The sequence below is a fragment of the Dermacentor albipictus genome, unplaced genomic scaffold, assembly GCF_038994185.2.
Source record: "Dermacentor albipictus isolate Rhodes 1998 colony unplaced genomic scaffold, USDA_Dalb.pri_finalv2 scaffold_14, whole genome shotgun sequence".
NCBI lineage: Eukaryota > Metazoa > Arthropoda > Arachnida > Ixodida > Ixodidae > Dermacentor > Dermacentor albipictus.
The window spans coordinates 5958046-5972648 of NW_027225568.1; the positions used below are offsets into that span (position 1 = coordinate 5958046).

A 14603-nucleotide genomic window follows, 5' to 3' on the forward strand; every position below is an offset into this window, starting at 1 on the left:
AGGTTGTGTTCGCAGCTAGTGTACTATGGCATTAGAAGATCTAGGAGCCTTAACCAGCGCTTTGTCGACAATTCTTCACTGTCGGCTCTACGGTGCCGTCGAAGGAACCGTCGCCATCCTATCCGCCCTTATTACATGAGCGGTGCCTTGTCCACGCCTTCAGAAATGCGTCAGATGACGTCAGGGTCGCACGTCACGGCTGCGGTTTTTCTTCGTCATTTTTTTTTCATACACGTTGACTATGCACTGCCATGCGCAAGTGCTTCGCTCGCAGTGTTTTCACCGGCATCGCGAGCCTTGTCAGAAATCGTTGACGAAACAGCGTTTGCCTGGCTGACATATATACGCCAGTTCTGCAAGAACTGCGGCATCGTGGCGTCAACAGCAATGTAATTGTTAAGGAAATTTAAAAAAATAAATGAGACAAATAGAAAAAAATTTGTAGCTTCCCAAGAAAGGACAGCGACGTTTAGGCCTAGCTCGTTATGGCTACATATAGGCACTTGCAACTTTAAAAAATGTAGCTCCTCAGGTATTTGTGTAGTATACATGTGCGAGCCAACCAGCGTCGATCATTGGAGCTCTGCGATCATCGTGTATCTTTGCGTTCCAGAAGTGTGCTACCAGACGTGGACCGTTTGCAGTTCGCAATTAAAATAAACTCTTAGGTTTTACATGCCGAAACCACGTTCTGATGAGCAGGAATAATTTTGACCACCTGGGGTTCTTTAACATGCGCCGAATGCACGGGCGTTCTTGCAATTCGCCCCCATCTTGATGCGGCTGTCGCGGCCGGGATTTGATACCGCGACCTCGTGCTTAGCACTGCAGCGCCGAAGCCATGTGCGCTAAGCAACCGCGGAGGGTGCTGTTCGCAGTTGAAGATCGTTCGTTTTGAACGGAAAACATATCCCTGTATACGCGCCATGTTCTTAGCCAAAACAGGCATCAGCATGCAGTCCATTATCACGCCATCGTCACCTTCGCAATCCGACTCCAATGCGTCTCTACTTTCTTTGGCGATCGCACGCTGGTGCTCGACTGCGCGTCTACTTACATTCGCTCTGTTCATCAGTGGCTATCGGAGTTTAAATGAGGCGATTGTGAAGCGCGCGACACGTATGACTGGTGCTGGGACTCGGGGTAGCGTTAAGGCATAGAATCCTTCGGGCACAGCGATCAGTACGTCCAGGAGTAGGAGTGGAAGATAAGTTTATTTTACAATATTTACATATTGACACGTGTACTTATCTTTATCGGGCGACCACGTTTCGCCGCTTAAGAAATGTGATCGCACAGCGCGGCACTCGCCTGCCTGTATCCGAAAGATTCTGGAAAGTTATTGATTATTCTACCCGGCTGTCTGTTGTCGCCGAACCTTGTGTTATCTAATTTCATCGCGTGACGCGAATGGTGTAGAACGTTGTGGAAGGCACGCGGGCCCGAACGAATAGTCTGGAACATTAGATGACTGCGGTATAAAAGCCGACGCGCTTTACCCGCTGATCAGATTTACGACGATCGCCGACTGTGTTCACCGCTATCGTTGTGCTTTAAGTGTAGCCTGTTTTGTGGGCACAGGTTCGCCCAATAAAAGCTAGTTTTGTCTTTAACAATACTGCTACTGTGTTCTTCGACGTCACGACCACGTGACATCTGGTGGAGGTGCTTTTCGTTCATGTACCGGACGCCCCCGACAAGCCGTGATCCAAGCCCGGACCGCAAAGAGAACACGAACGTAGTCCCGGAGTATCGAGCAAGCCGCCGTCTTCAACCGCTGCCCCCGGAGCACGGACTTCTACCTGAGAAGACCAAGAAGATTTTGGCCAAGGCAACCCCAATGGCAGCCCCAGCGTCCCCCATCGTGCTGCAGCAGCCCAGGGAACCTCCGACGTTCCGCGGATCAACAATCGAGGACCCGGAAACCTGGCTTGAGACGTATGAGAGGGTCGCTACGTTTAACAGTTGGGACAGCGACGACAAGCTGCGGCATGTCTATTTCGCACTGGAAGACGCCGCCAGGACCTGGTTCGAGAATCGGGAAGCCACCTTAACGACGTGGGACCTGTTCCGACGCGGCTTCTTGCAAACGTTTACAAGCGTCGTACGAAAAGAGCGAGCCCAAGCACTACTAGAAACCAGAGTGCAGCTGCCAAACGAAACGATCGCGATCTTCACGGAGGAGATGGCCCGTCTTTTCCGGCATGCCGACCCAGAAATGCCAGAGGAGAAAAAAGTCCGCCTGCTGATGCGGGGTGTCAAGCAAGAACTTTTCGCGGGACTTATCCGTAACCCACCGAAGACCGTAGCTGAGTTTTCTGCAGAGGCATCGACGATCGAGAAAACTCTGGAGATGCGCACATGGCAATATAACCGCCAGGGGCTCACGCCGCAGTACGCCATCCAAGGACTGGATTCCTACAACCTTCAGGAGACCACCAGGGCCATTGTGCGCGAAGAACTGCGCAAGGTCCTGCCTTCGTCGCAGCCCCAAGTGGCTTCGATCGCCGACATCGTGAAAGAAGAGGTGCACCGATAACTTGGAGTTCCCGAGCTGCAACCACAATTACCGCAGCCCCAGCCAGAAGCGATGACATACGCCGCCGTCGCACGCCGTCAAGGTCCCCCTCCGCGACCACGCCAGGGCCCTGCAACGACGCAATTCCGTCGTCCGCCGCCGACAGCGCGCCCACCCGTCGCACAGCGGAGCTATCCGAGGAAGACCGACGTTTGGCGCGCTCCTAACCACCGCCCGCTCTGCTACCATTGCGGGGAAGCGGGGCACGTCTACCGACGATGTCCATACCGGGAAATGGGACTGCGAGGTTTCGCCGTCAACGCTCCGCGCCCGCAGCAAGGTGAACGCCCTCGCGATAACGCTGACTACCTCGCGGCTACTCAGTGGAGCTCTCGACGACCGTCGCGTTCACCATCACCAGGCCGCTACCTGTCGCCGCAGCGCCGACCATACACTGGCGCAGCTCGGGGCCGGTCAGCGAGCCCATATCCGGAAAACTAAAAGCAGCAACCGATGGAGGTGCGGTTGCTGTCCGTCGAACTGTCGAAGATCCTCCGCCCCCGACGAAGACGCCGAAGAAACTACCTCGACGACATAACGACACGCCGCCGTCCCGATGAAGTCTGGAAGGAAAGAATGCGACGACGAATGACGACCTGACGACGTCACATACCAGCCACAGGTCAACGCGACGCAGTCGTGATCCGACGCCAAGACCGAACTGTAATGCAAGACAAAGAGCCACCGACCTCGACGTGCTTCTCGACGGCCACGCAGTCATCGCCGTAGTCGACACAGGGGCTGATTACTCCGTCATGAGTGGACACATCGCCGCCCAGTTGAAGAAAGTTAAGACTACGTGGGAAGGCCCTCAAATTCGTACCGCCGGAGGACACCTCATAAATGCCGACTGGAATGTGCACGGCAAGAATTACCATTCACGACCGCACTTACCTTGTCACCTTCGTTATCCTCTAACAGTGTTCACGAGACGTCATTCTCGGCATGGACTTCCTCAACCAATACGGCGCAGTCATCGACCTGAAGTCGAAGTCAATAACTCTGTTGGAAGACCATGCGATACCGTCGAAGAACCCTCGTAGTCACCACGCCTTGAGTGTGCTCGAAGATCAAGTGAGCATCCCGCCTCGCTCCAGCATTGTTATTTCGGTCGGCACCGAAACACCCGCTGACGTAGAAGGTGTCAACGAAGGCGACCAACGTCTACTGCTAGACCATGAAATTTGCGTCGCAAGAGGGATCGCTCGACTGCATGGAGGAAACACGAAAGTGTTGCTGACAAACTTCAGCCAGGAGTTCAAACACATCAACAAGGGCACGACGATCGCATACATCGAGGAAATTCTGGAAAACAGCAATGCGTTTGTCCTCTTGGATTCCGCCGCATCTACCCCGACGACCATGGTTGCCGAACCAGACTACGACATTAATCCACGTCTCCCCGTGATTAAGCAACAGCAGCTGCGAAGTCTGCTCCGGCGATACAAAAGCTGCTTTTCGACGTCATCGAGGCTTCGACAAACACCAGTCGCCAAGCATCGCATAATCACCGAGGAGTACGCTCGACCACTTAGCCAGAGCCCTTACCGAGTTTCGCCGCGAGAACGTGAAGCTATAAGAGAACAAGTCGACGAAATGCTGCGCGACGACATCATCCAGCCGTCGAAAAGCCCGTGGGCATCCCCTGTTGTCCTGGTGAAGAAAAAGGACGGAACCCTTCGTTTCTGCGTCGATTATCGTCGTCTGAACAAGGTCACGAAGAAGGACGTATACCCTCTCCCACGGATAGACGACGCATTGGATCGGCTCTGCAACGCTAAATACTTCTCCTCGATGGGCCTCAAGTCTGGCTATTGGCAAATAGAAGTCGACGAAAGAGATCGTGAAAAGACCGCCTTCATCACCCCAGACGGCCTCTACGAGTTCAAGGTTATGCCATTTGGACTGTGCTCGGCGCCTGCAACGTTCCAGCGCGTGATGGACACGGTTTTAGCAGGATTGAAGTGGCAGACCTGTCTCGTTTACTTGGATGACGTCGTTGTATTCGCCGAAAGTTTTGACGATCACCTTAGGCGGCTTGCTACAGTACTAGAGGCCATCAAGTCATCAGGGCTCACTCTGAAGCCAGAAAAGTGCCGCTTCGCTTACGATGAGCTTCTATTCCTAGGCCACGACATCAGCAAATCCGGAGTACGCCCCGACCCGCAGAAAACAGCTGCCATCTCAAAGTTCCCGCAGCCCACCGACAAGAAGGCAGTGCGTAGATTTCTTGGCATGTGTGCCTACTTCAGGCGATTTGTCAAGGACTTTTCACGCATCGCTGAGGCGCTGACACAGCTAACTAAATGTGACGTCGAGTTCAAGTGGGAAACGCCACAGGCCGAGGCTTTTCAAGAACTGAAACGACGCATGCAGTCGCCGCCCGTACTTGCGCACTTCGACGAGCACGTCGATACCGAAATACACACTGACGCCAGTAGCCTAGGCCTCGGTGCCGTCCTAGTCCAGAGAAAAGATGGACATGAACACGTGATAGCTTACGCTAGCCGATCATTGTCAAAAGCAGAAGGCAATTATTCTACAACCGAAAAGGAATGCATCGCCATCGTTTGGGCCACAGCGAAATTTCGCCCTTACCTATATGGCAGGCCATTCAAGGTGGTCAGCGATCATCACGCGTTGTGTTGGCTAGCTAACCTAAAAGACCCTTCAGTACGGCTGGCACGGTGGAGCCTCAGGCTACAAGAATACGACATCACTGTAACCTACTAGTTCGGACGAAAACACTCAGATGCCGATTGCCTATCCCGCGCCCCTATTGACCCGCCGCCGCAAGATGACGAGGATGGCGACGCCTTCCTTGGAATAATAAGCGCGGAAGACTTCGCCGAACAGCAAGGAGGAGACTCGGAGCTAAGAGCCCTAGGCGAGTATTTGGAAAGGCACACCGACGTTGTCCCAAGGGCATTTAAGCGTGGATTATCTTCGTTCACGCTTCAAAACAACCTACTCGTGAAGAAGATCTTCTCACCAGTCCGCGCCAACTACCTTCTTGTTGTTCTGTCGGCGCTACGTCCAGAAGTACTGCACGCCCTACATGACGATCCGACCGCTGGGCACCTCGGTTTCTCCCGGGCGCTATCGAGGATACAAGAAAGGTATTACTGGCCGCGCCTAACCGCCGATGTCGCCCGTTACGTCAAGACATGCCGCGACTGTCAGCGACGCAAGACACCGCCGACAAGACCAGCGGGATTACTACAGCCGATCCAGCCTCCTTACCGACCTTTTCAGCAGATCGGGATGGACTTGTTGGGACCGTTTCCGACATCAGCTTCCGGAAATAAGTGGATTGTCGTGGCGACGGACTATCTCACCCGCTTCGCTGAAACTAAAGCTCTACCGAAAGGCGGCGCAGCCGAAGTTGCTAAATTTTTCGTCGAGAACATCCCGTTGCGATATGGTGCTCCAGAAGTCCTCATCTCCGACAGAGGATCAGCTTTTACAGCAGAGCTCACCCAAGCCATTCTGGAATACAGCCATACAAGCCACAGGAGGACAACTGCCTACCACCCGCAGACGAATGGTCTCACAGAGCGCCTCAACAAGACCCTCGCCGACATGCTAGCAATGTACGTCGACGTCGAGCACAAGACGTGGGATGCGGTCCTGCCGTACGTGACCTTTGCATACAACACGGCGGTACAAGAAACAACACAGATAACGCCATTTAAGCTGGTTTACGGCAGGAACCTGACGACGACGCTCGACGCCATGCTGCCGCACGTAACTGACGAAGAGAATGTTGACGTCGCTAGCTATCTCCAGCGCGCCGAAGAAGCCCGACAGCTCGCCCGCCTGCGGATCAAGAGCCAGCAGAGGACCGACAGCCGGCACTACAACCTCCGACGACGCTTCATCGAATACCAGCCTGGCGACCGTGTTTGGGTGTGGACCCCGATACGCCGACGAGGACTCAGTGAGAAACTACTGCGACGCTATTTCGGACCCTTCAACGTCTTGGCGCACTGGACTATGAGGTCGTGCCAGACGGAATTTCGCATTCACAGCGACGTCGCGCACAACCTGAAGTGTTCCACGTGGTGCGTCTTAAACCGTTTTACGGACGCTAACGAAGTTTCCTTATTTTGTTTTTTTTTTGTTTTTTCTTTGCTACGAGTGCTTATTTATTACTTTCGTTTGTTTGCAGCATCGGGTCGATGCTTTTCAAGAGGGGGGTATTGACACGTGTACTTATCTTTATCGGGTGACCACGTTTCGCCGCTTAAGAAATGTAATCGCACAGCGCGGCACGCGCCTGCATGTATCCGAAAGTTTCTGGAAAGTTATCGATTATTCTACCCGGCTGTCTGTTGTCGCCGAACCTTATGTTATCTAATTTCATCGCGTGACGCGAATGGTGTAGAACGTTGTGGAAGGCACGCGGGCCCGAACGAATAGTCTGGAACATTAGATGACTGCGGTATAAAAGCCGACGCGCTTTACCAGCTGATCAGATTTACGACGATCGCCGACTGTGTTCACCGCTATCGTTGTGCTTTAAGTGTAGCCTATTTTGTGGGCACAGGTTCGCCCAATAAAAGCTAGTTTTGTCTTTTACAGTACTGCTACTGTGTTCTTCGACGTCACGACCACGTGACAATATTGAAACAAGCAGTCAGACTCTAGTCAGTACGCACATGTCTACAGACAGCAGGACACCTCTCACTGCACCAACGATCTTTGCTTTTAAAAGAGCCTTCTTCCCTGGAAAACTAGAGAATCTGATGACTGTATCTCGGCCAATCACGACCGACGAATCGGTCGCAGTATCCCTCCCGTGTCGTCGCTTTGTTCCGCCGGACTGCGCCTCCTATGCTGCACCTTCGGCCCCGCATATTGCGTAACTGCGTAGTGATCTGGGAAACCGAGGTGGACACTGTTCAGACCGTATGTCTTCGACGTTTGCCCATTTCGTCAATTGGTTCAGTTTCTCAGCGTCACGTTCAGGTAGAGGGGTCTTGGCGGGTAATCACCGCTTTCACGAAGGACGCCGGTTGCTGTCACCTCGAAGTTAGCTCCTTTGTTTGCGCGTCACCGTCCACGTCCGGACCCGTCGCCGTCTGGGCGCGCGCTGATGAACGGACTGCCTCCAAGGAGCGCTTGCCGCTGCCTTCAGACGCATCGCTCGCGTAGACCCGTGCACGCCGCTTTCCCGACACGAAACTCGCCGCCGCGAGCCGCCACACGAGAGCGCGCAGATGTTTGAGCCGCACTCGGGCTCAAGCTCTGCACACGCCGCGACGATGGGCAGCGTCGCGTGCTGGTCGGCTCCGCTGAGCCGTCGGCCATCGTTGCCCGTGCCCGCTCGTCGTCTGCGTGCGTTTGCGCCGCGTTTCCTTTGCAGCGCCCGCGCCGTCTCGTAAATGCTCAACCTATATGCGAGACCATTCTCTTTATGAGGAACACCGTTTCTTTAAAGTAAGCTCTCACGTCTATATAAGCCCCTACCGTTTTTGCAGGCAGGTGATGTGGTCAGATGTACAATAGGAACAGGAAACAGTGGAACAGTTATCTGGCTGAAGAAATAACACGTGCAAATTATTTGTCTCATTACTATCTTCACGACGCGTGTTGCAATTGCGAAACTGAAGCTGAAGAGTCTTGAAGTGCTGTCTGGTTATTAGAAATTCTACAACTAGCGCGACTTTCGTGATGCCCGTCCCTAGAATATGTTAAATATGCCTCGCCATTTAAGGCCGTCCCGAACTGTTAGAGGCACGCTTTTAGGAAGCTGCTAACTGGACCGCCCAATTATATCGTAGCACATATTAAGGTTGAATATATCCGAAGTGATGCCAGTTATTAAGATTTATGATAAGAAGACGTGACTTCACTGCTCTTCAATTTCGCAATTTCATAACTCTTCAGGTGAATAAGTTAAAACTAAAATAGCTAATCTCACCTAATTAGTAAAGTTATCGTCGACATAATCATTCTTGCTAATGTCTACCAAGACATGTAGCGTATTAGAAAAAAACGGCAGGAGCCTAGACACTTCATAAAAGAAAGTGTTCCGCATAAAACGAAACACTGGGATTTATGTAATTGGATAACGATGACAGTGTCAGGATCCGTTTGAAACGGAGTGGTGGGACGTGTAATCGAGCTTGTTATGCCAACTTTTCCGGTGTATCGAAATCTTCAAAGATTTCTTTTCACAAATTTACAGTACTGCGCATAATGGAACGCCCGCTTCATTGCGCTTCAATACCTTTGCGCCACGAATCTGCCAGCAGTATATTTAGTACTCCCTTCGGCTGTACGAATTGCCACATAGCCCCGGCGGGCGCGTTTCGATGGGGGCGAAAGGCGAAAATACCCGTGTACTTAGGTTTAGGTGAAAGGTAAAGTTCCCTAGGTGGTCGACATTTTCGGAGTCCTCCACTACGGCGTGCCTCATAATCAGAAAGTGCATTTAGCACGTAAAACTCCATAATTTAATTTTTATACAAAGTGCCGCATACCCCAATATACCGATTGCCTTAGCGGAAGGCTGTAGCTGCGTTTGTGCGATATCGGTAATGGTGCATCGCATTGCATTTATAGCGAATCGCATCCATTAAAACGGTGAAAACCCAAAGCAAGGCGAATCACGTTAACGCGGCAGGCCAGGATAGGGCTAGGGTAAAGACAGGTAAATCTCCTCGCACTGTGCATGCAGACGCTCGTGTATCACACAGAGGCGGGAGATAAAGTGAGGCGGTTGCTGGTGTATGCTCTTCTTCGCCCACCGGGTGAACCAGGTCTCCAGAAAAGGTTCTAGCTTGTTTCGTACGAACGACCATGCGCCATATGCAAATGCAGAGGACACCCTTAGATCGCGCACTCTAAATAAAGTTGTGGGGCAAGATAGGCTCCCCAAAGTATGGAAACATTTTTTAAAAATGTACTCCAACGGCGAACGCTACGGGACAGTGCAGAAGTGTATGAAAGTGTTCGATCGAAAATGGTGGCGCCTCGCGTAAAATTTTCGGACAATTTGCGTTTGTCATTTCGGGAACCACAGCCCGCCTTCGTGCGACGTCATGCAGCCGGTTCTTCGCTTCCGTAACAACATCCTCTCGACGCAGCCACGGCACCTCGTCCTCGGCGTGGGACCTGACTGAGCACACGCGCTGCCTGGCGTCCTACGCGAAACACACCTCCGGCATCGAAGCGTCCGGCGACGAGCCTTGGTGGTGGGACGCGGTCCAGGCCCGTTGGGCCGCCGAGGTCTCGTTCAGGGCGGCCGCTTTCCGAGACGCCAACATCGCGCAGGAGAGGTCGCTCAGGCAGCTCTTCTTCCTCCGCTTTGGCCACACCTTCTGCGCGGTGCCCCGCCGCAGCCCGTGGGACGCGGCAGCGACGGCGTGCCGCGTGGCCGCCACGACGCTGCCCGCGTTCGCCGGAGCGTTCGGGTGCCCCGTCATGGTGGGCATCGGGTGCTGACCGCTGGGCGACTGCACGGTACAAGGAGCAAAGCGAGATTCACGTGCAGAGAGCAGCAGTGCGGCTTCGCACTGCGCGTCGGTTTCTTTTAAAAATGCGCAACATGTCGAAAGTCTTCGTGGCTGATTTTCCTCACCATACGTAGTGACTGCTGACAGGCCTGTGCATCGAGGTGACACGCGAGGGCTCGGTTGCGAATACACAGCCCGCTAAAGGAAAAACAAAAGGGCACCTTTTTTGCCGTCGTCGCCGTCGCCGTGATGGCCACGTGCGAATAAAATTCGGCCGAGCGCCGTAAGCCGTAGGCGCGAGTGAAAGCGTGCGAAGGTGTGCCGAGAAGGCTAGTGGCTTGATCTCGCTTGCGCGCATGGGAGAAAGGCGGGGAGTGATATCTTCCATCGCCCCCAGGGCAGCAGGAGGGGGGCCGGGCGTTGCATCCCGGCCGCGGCTGCGTATGGCGCGGCCGCGCTGCCGCATCTTCAAATAAATTTACGGTGGGTACTAAGGCGAGGCGCTCCGAGATCTCATGGCTTCGGCTGCGCTGTGTTCGCGTTGAAAGGCAATTCGCTTGCTACTGCTGCGGCTCTTCTCCAGGCCAGCGTTCAGACAGCGATTGCGCGCGGTCATCGAGTGAGTTGCGTCCATGCTTGCATGTGTGCGCGTAACACCATGCTTGTTAATTTAGTTAATAAGCGAACGTTCACAAGTTTTCACGGACGATACAACTACTATCAATACTGCGGATACCTGTGCCATAATTTTCTATCGCAATTGACGCTTCGCCTTTCGGGACAAACTGCGACACTTCTATTTCGGTGCAGAGATTCTTGCGACGCACCACTTGCTTGATGGGCTGCACTCATTATTAATTGCATGGTTTCACGTGCCAAAACCATGATCGGATTACGAGGCACACCGTGGTGGCGGGGCTCCACACTAATTTTGGGCAACTGGGGTTTTTCAACGCGGCACCCGATGCACGGTACACAGGCGTTTTTGCATTTGACACCCACCGAAAAGCGGCCGCCCCGGCTGGGGTTTGACCGCGTGACCCGGGCTTAGCAGAGGAACGCCAAAGCCATGGCTAGGTAACCACGGCGGGTTTTCACCCATCCTGGTGACTTTCCGGGAAGGGAGTAGGTTTCATTTGAGGAAAAGCAGAGATACTGGTTGGGTAGACAAATTCATGATGAGGCCATGCTGATGCAGATAGTTTCCAGATCCGTCTTTCCAAAGATGAAGAGCCGCGTCAAGAGCTTGAGAATTGGCAGAACGATTCAGGTTCTGCCAATTATATAAGGTTCTGGTATAAGCACAAAAGTTTCATAATAAGACTGGAAACTGCTGAAGTCTTGCAATATCCTAAGCACGGCTAATAAATATTCCCTAGCGTTCTCCTTTGAGCTCAGTTACCATGGAAATGGCCAGCATATTAGGAAACTCTGAACATTTCTGTTCAATTATTTCGCTTCGCCACCACGAGGTGTACCGTGACCTTCACTATCACCCCGAATGTTTCCAAATAAGAAATTCCAGTGAATTCACAAATAGCGAGATCGAGTTACCAGCCAGTGAGTTTATTAATCGACGCAGCAAAATAAAGAATGTGTCGACAAGCACTGTATTAGCGTTGCCGCCAAGTTATGCATCTGCGAGCGCAAAACCACTTGACGACCACGTGGCCAAGGACGTCGCGGCATAGAGCAGGACTATGTCTATAATGGCCGGGTGGATGCTTGTGGGGTATAACGTTCCGATGCAATACAGGCTTTAAGACGATGTGGATCGAGGCCACCGGATTAGTGTCGACTACCTGCGTTATATATGTCCAAAGCTAGGTCCAAGAGCATGGCTGCATTCCACCTCCGTTCGAATGCCGCCACCACGCTGTGAATGGAACCCAAGTATTCGTACTCGGCAGGAGAGCAGCTTAGTCATTGAGCCATCATGGCTGGTGCGAGATGCGCTGAAAACTGGGAGTGAAAAAGAAATGCAGCTTACTTCGACGCAGGAGTTGTTGATCTAACATGCGTACCAACTTCCAAAGACTACATCTCGAAATAGATTCCCCGGTTATCAATACTTTTCTACGTAAACTATTAACGTTTCCATAGGCTTCCGATGTTAAAATTTTGAAAGTGTTAGGACAAAAAATTTCTTTGACCACTTCTGAAAATTCCTCCATACTAACCTGCACTTGCATTCGTTAGGTCATGGTACGTCTACCTGCGCTTCTAGAGAGGTAGAGGTAGAGACGGAGGTAGAGGTAGACAGAGGTAGAGACGGAGAGACTGCGAGGCCCGGCGACAACCTATTCCCGGAAAAGAGGCGGCACCGAATACTGTGGAAATAGTTATTTCTTTACAGCGAAGCGGTATATGGTACCCAGATTCGTCCGTCCATCTGTATGTCGCCTGTACGCCGAAAACCCTTCCGCCGCAACCCAATGCGCATGTGCGAAAAAAAGAAAGAGGAGAGGCGCGCGGCTGCGTCAGTAGTGAGGTCGTTGCTCTCCGTCACAGCCGAGCGCGCGCGCAGTAGTTTGGTAGCCACGCGTCATACGTACTCCCGAGGAGCAGGTAGCTCCTCGGTAGGTAGAAAACAATCATTTAGAATTATTAATTTCGCTAGCATATTCCTGCTCTATAAAGTCGACTTTCTTTCTTGAAAAATTTCGTTTGGCTAAGTTCGCAAACAGCAAAGGTTTTGGTCCCGGGGCAAGCATCGAGATGCACCCCAGTTAATAAAAATTTTATATTCTACAGCACGTCCAGAGTATACACTGCAAAAAATATTTCCTTAAGGAAACAATCCTTCTGGATGCGGTCTAGTTATAAAATTTCGCTAAAGCGCTGTTTTCTATATTTGCTTTTTTGGTATTTAACAATTTTTCCGCTTTTGCATTAACATAATTTTGTGTTTAAATACGGCTGTGTGGTGTTACAGAAGAAGTTGTTTTCTATTTAAAATATTTTGGTTACTTTATTGACATTTTCTCTTTCAATTTATAGTGAAATTTGTGAGGGCAGTTGTCGCCCTCATGAAGAGAATTTCCTTTGTTGAAACGTTGGCTGCAGCCGAGAATCCTTGTTCGACTACTGTTTATCACTTGTAGCCTCCATTTTCCTGGGAAGTTCTGTGCTGTTCGAATTTTCTATCGTGCCTCACAGAGACATTTTAAAATAACAGATATGCTCTAAATATTCAGTGTGTCTCAAAATGAAAGTCTGGCCGTGTGGTCAAAACGGATTTTTTTTTTTTTTTGCTGTAGGGCAAAATGACAAAAGTCACACGTAGAGTTCGTGTGTGTCTCCTTTTCTTGTTTCTACTTTACTCAGCTTTGTTGCGCTGCTCTTAAAAATAGTCAACACGTTTTCTCTCAATGGCTATGAGAACGAATTTGTAATTTAGGATATTGTACAAGCAAAAAAGTTTTTGATTTATTTTACATCAAAAGATCCTTTGTCAGATAAATATGAAAACAAGAATATTAAAAGAACTGCTCCTCCACGCTAGATTCATAAAACAGGCAGCATCGGTTTTCCTCCAGTTGTTATAACAGCTTGAAAGTCAATTTCTCTGACTATAGAAAAGCTTCCGCTTTTCATGGATCGCAGCGTAAGTAGAAAGAACAGAAAACAGTTCATGCCCTTTCAAAGCAAAGTAAGCGACGTAAATGAATACGCACATCTTTGTGTATACTAGCCCATTGACTGAACTGCCGACCCCGTCAGCTATTTTTTTTAATTAGTGACCGCATGTATTCACGCACAAATTTTCGACACACAATAGGATCAGCCTGGGTGTGCAGCGTGCGTAAGGTGCCATGCTAGGTGTGCAGTGTGCATTATGTCACAGTGGCCAGATATTGTGAAGTGCACATGGAAGAGATGTGTGTATTTTCCAAATGAAAATACAACCGAATGCTTTTTTCACGTGAAAGGAAACTGTTGTAGAAAGTCAGATATTGCTTAAGGCATCGTCGGTGACTGGCAAAAAAACGAAAACTGTTCTTAACCGAAAATTGGTTTCTCCAATTTCATTTTAGCGCGGGCTTATTTTTCTATAAGCCAAGGAACCAGAGGTTTCATGGAGCCGGGGTTGACAAAAGCATGTGACAGTTCTAACACTCTGGTAAAGGATGCTACGAAGAACAGCCGGGCTGCGGTTCGTTTCGTAATAAAAGAGAAAAATGTTATAAAGCAAAAAAGACTGATCGCTAAATAAGATACAAGAAACATAACAAAACAGCCAACTACTTACTACAGTACAAGAGACCCAGCTTACATATAAAACCATACTGGTACGGAAAAATTACTCAAAGCGGCCTCGGTGTTACATTGTTGAATTTTGCTTTGCAACTCAATCGTGAAGACGCGTGTTTATGGAGACAACTTTTGGTGCAAGGCCGTGCTGCTTGCTTGGGTGCAGGACCATCGCTCGTCGCTCAGGGTGTCATGCTGCGATTGACCTGAAAAACACCAGTGCTGCTTTGATATACATATGGGAGCAGCATGATTGTACAGAGCTCAGTGAAGCACTCTTGCACAATGCTTTTTTTGTGAAGAGTGGT

At 50.9% G+C, this 14603-nt stretch overlaps 1 long non-coding RNA gene across 1 annotated transcript in view; it reads right to left on the reverse strand.

The window, feature by feature from the left end:
• Nucleotides 1–13978: 13978 nt before the first annotated feature.
• LOC139051809 (uncharacterized) overlaps nucleotides 13979–14603 on the reverse strand; it is a 31316-nt gene continuing 30691 nt past the window's right edge. The window contains exon 3 of the long non-coding RNA XR_011509563.1: nucleotides 13979–14501. This is a non-coding gene — a long non-coding RNA (uncharacterized lncRNA). The remainder of the gene's footprint in view (nucleotides 14502–14603) is intronic.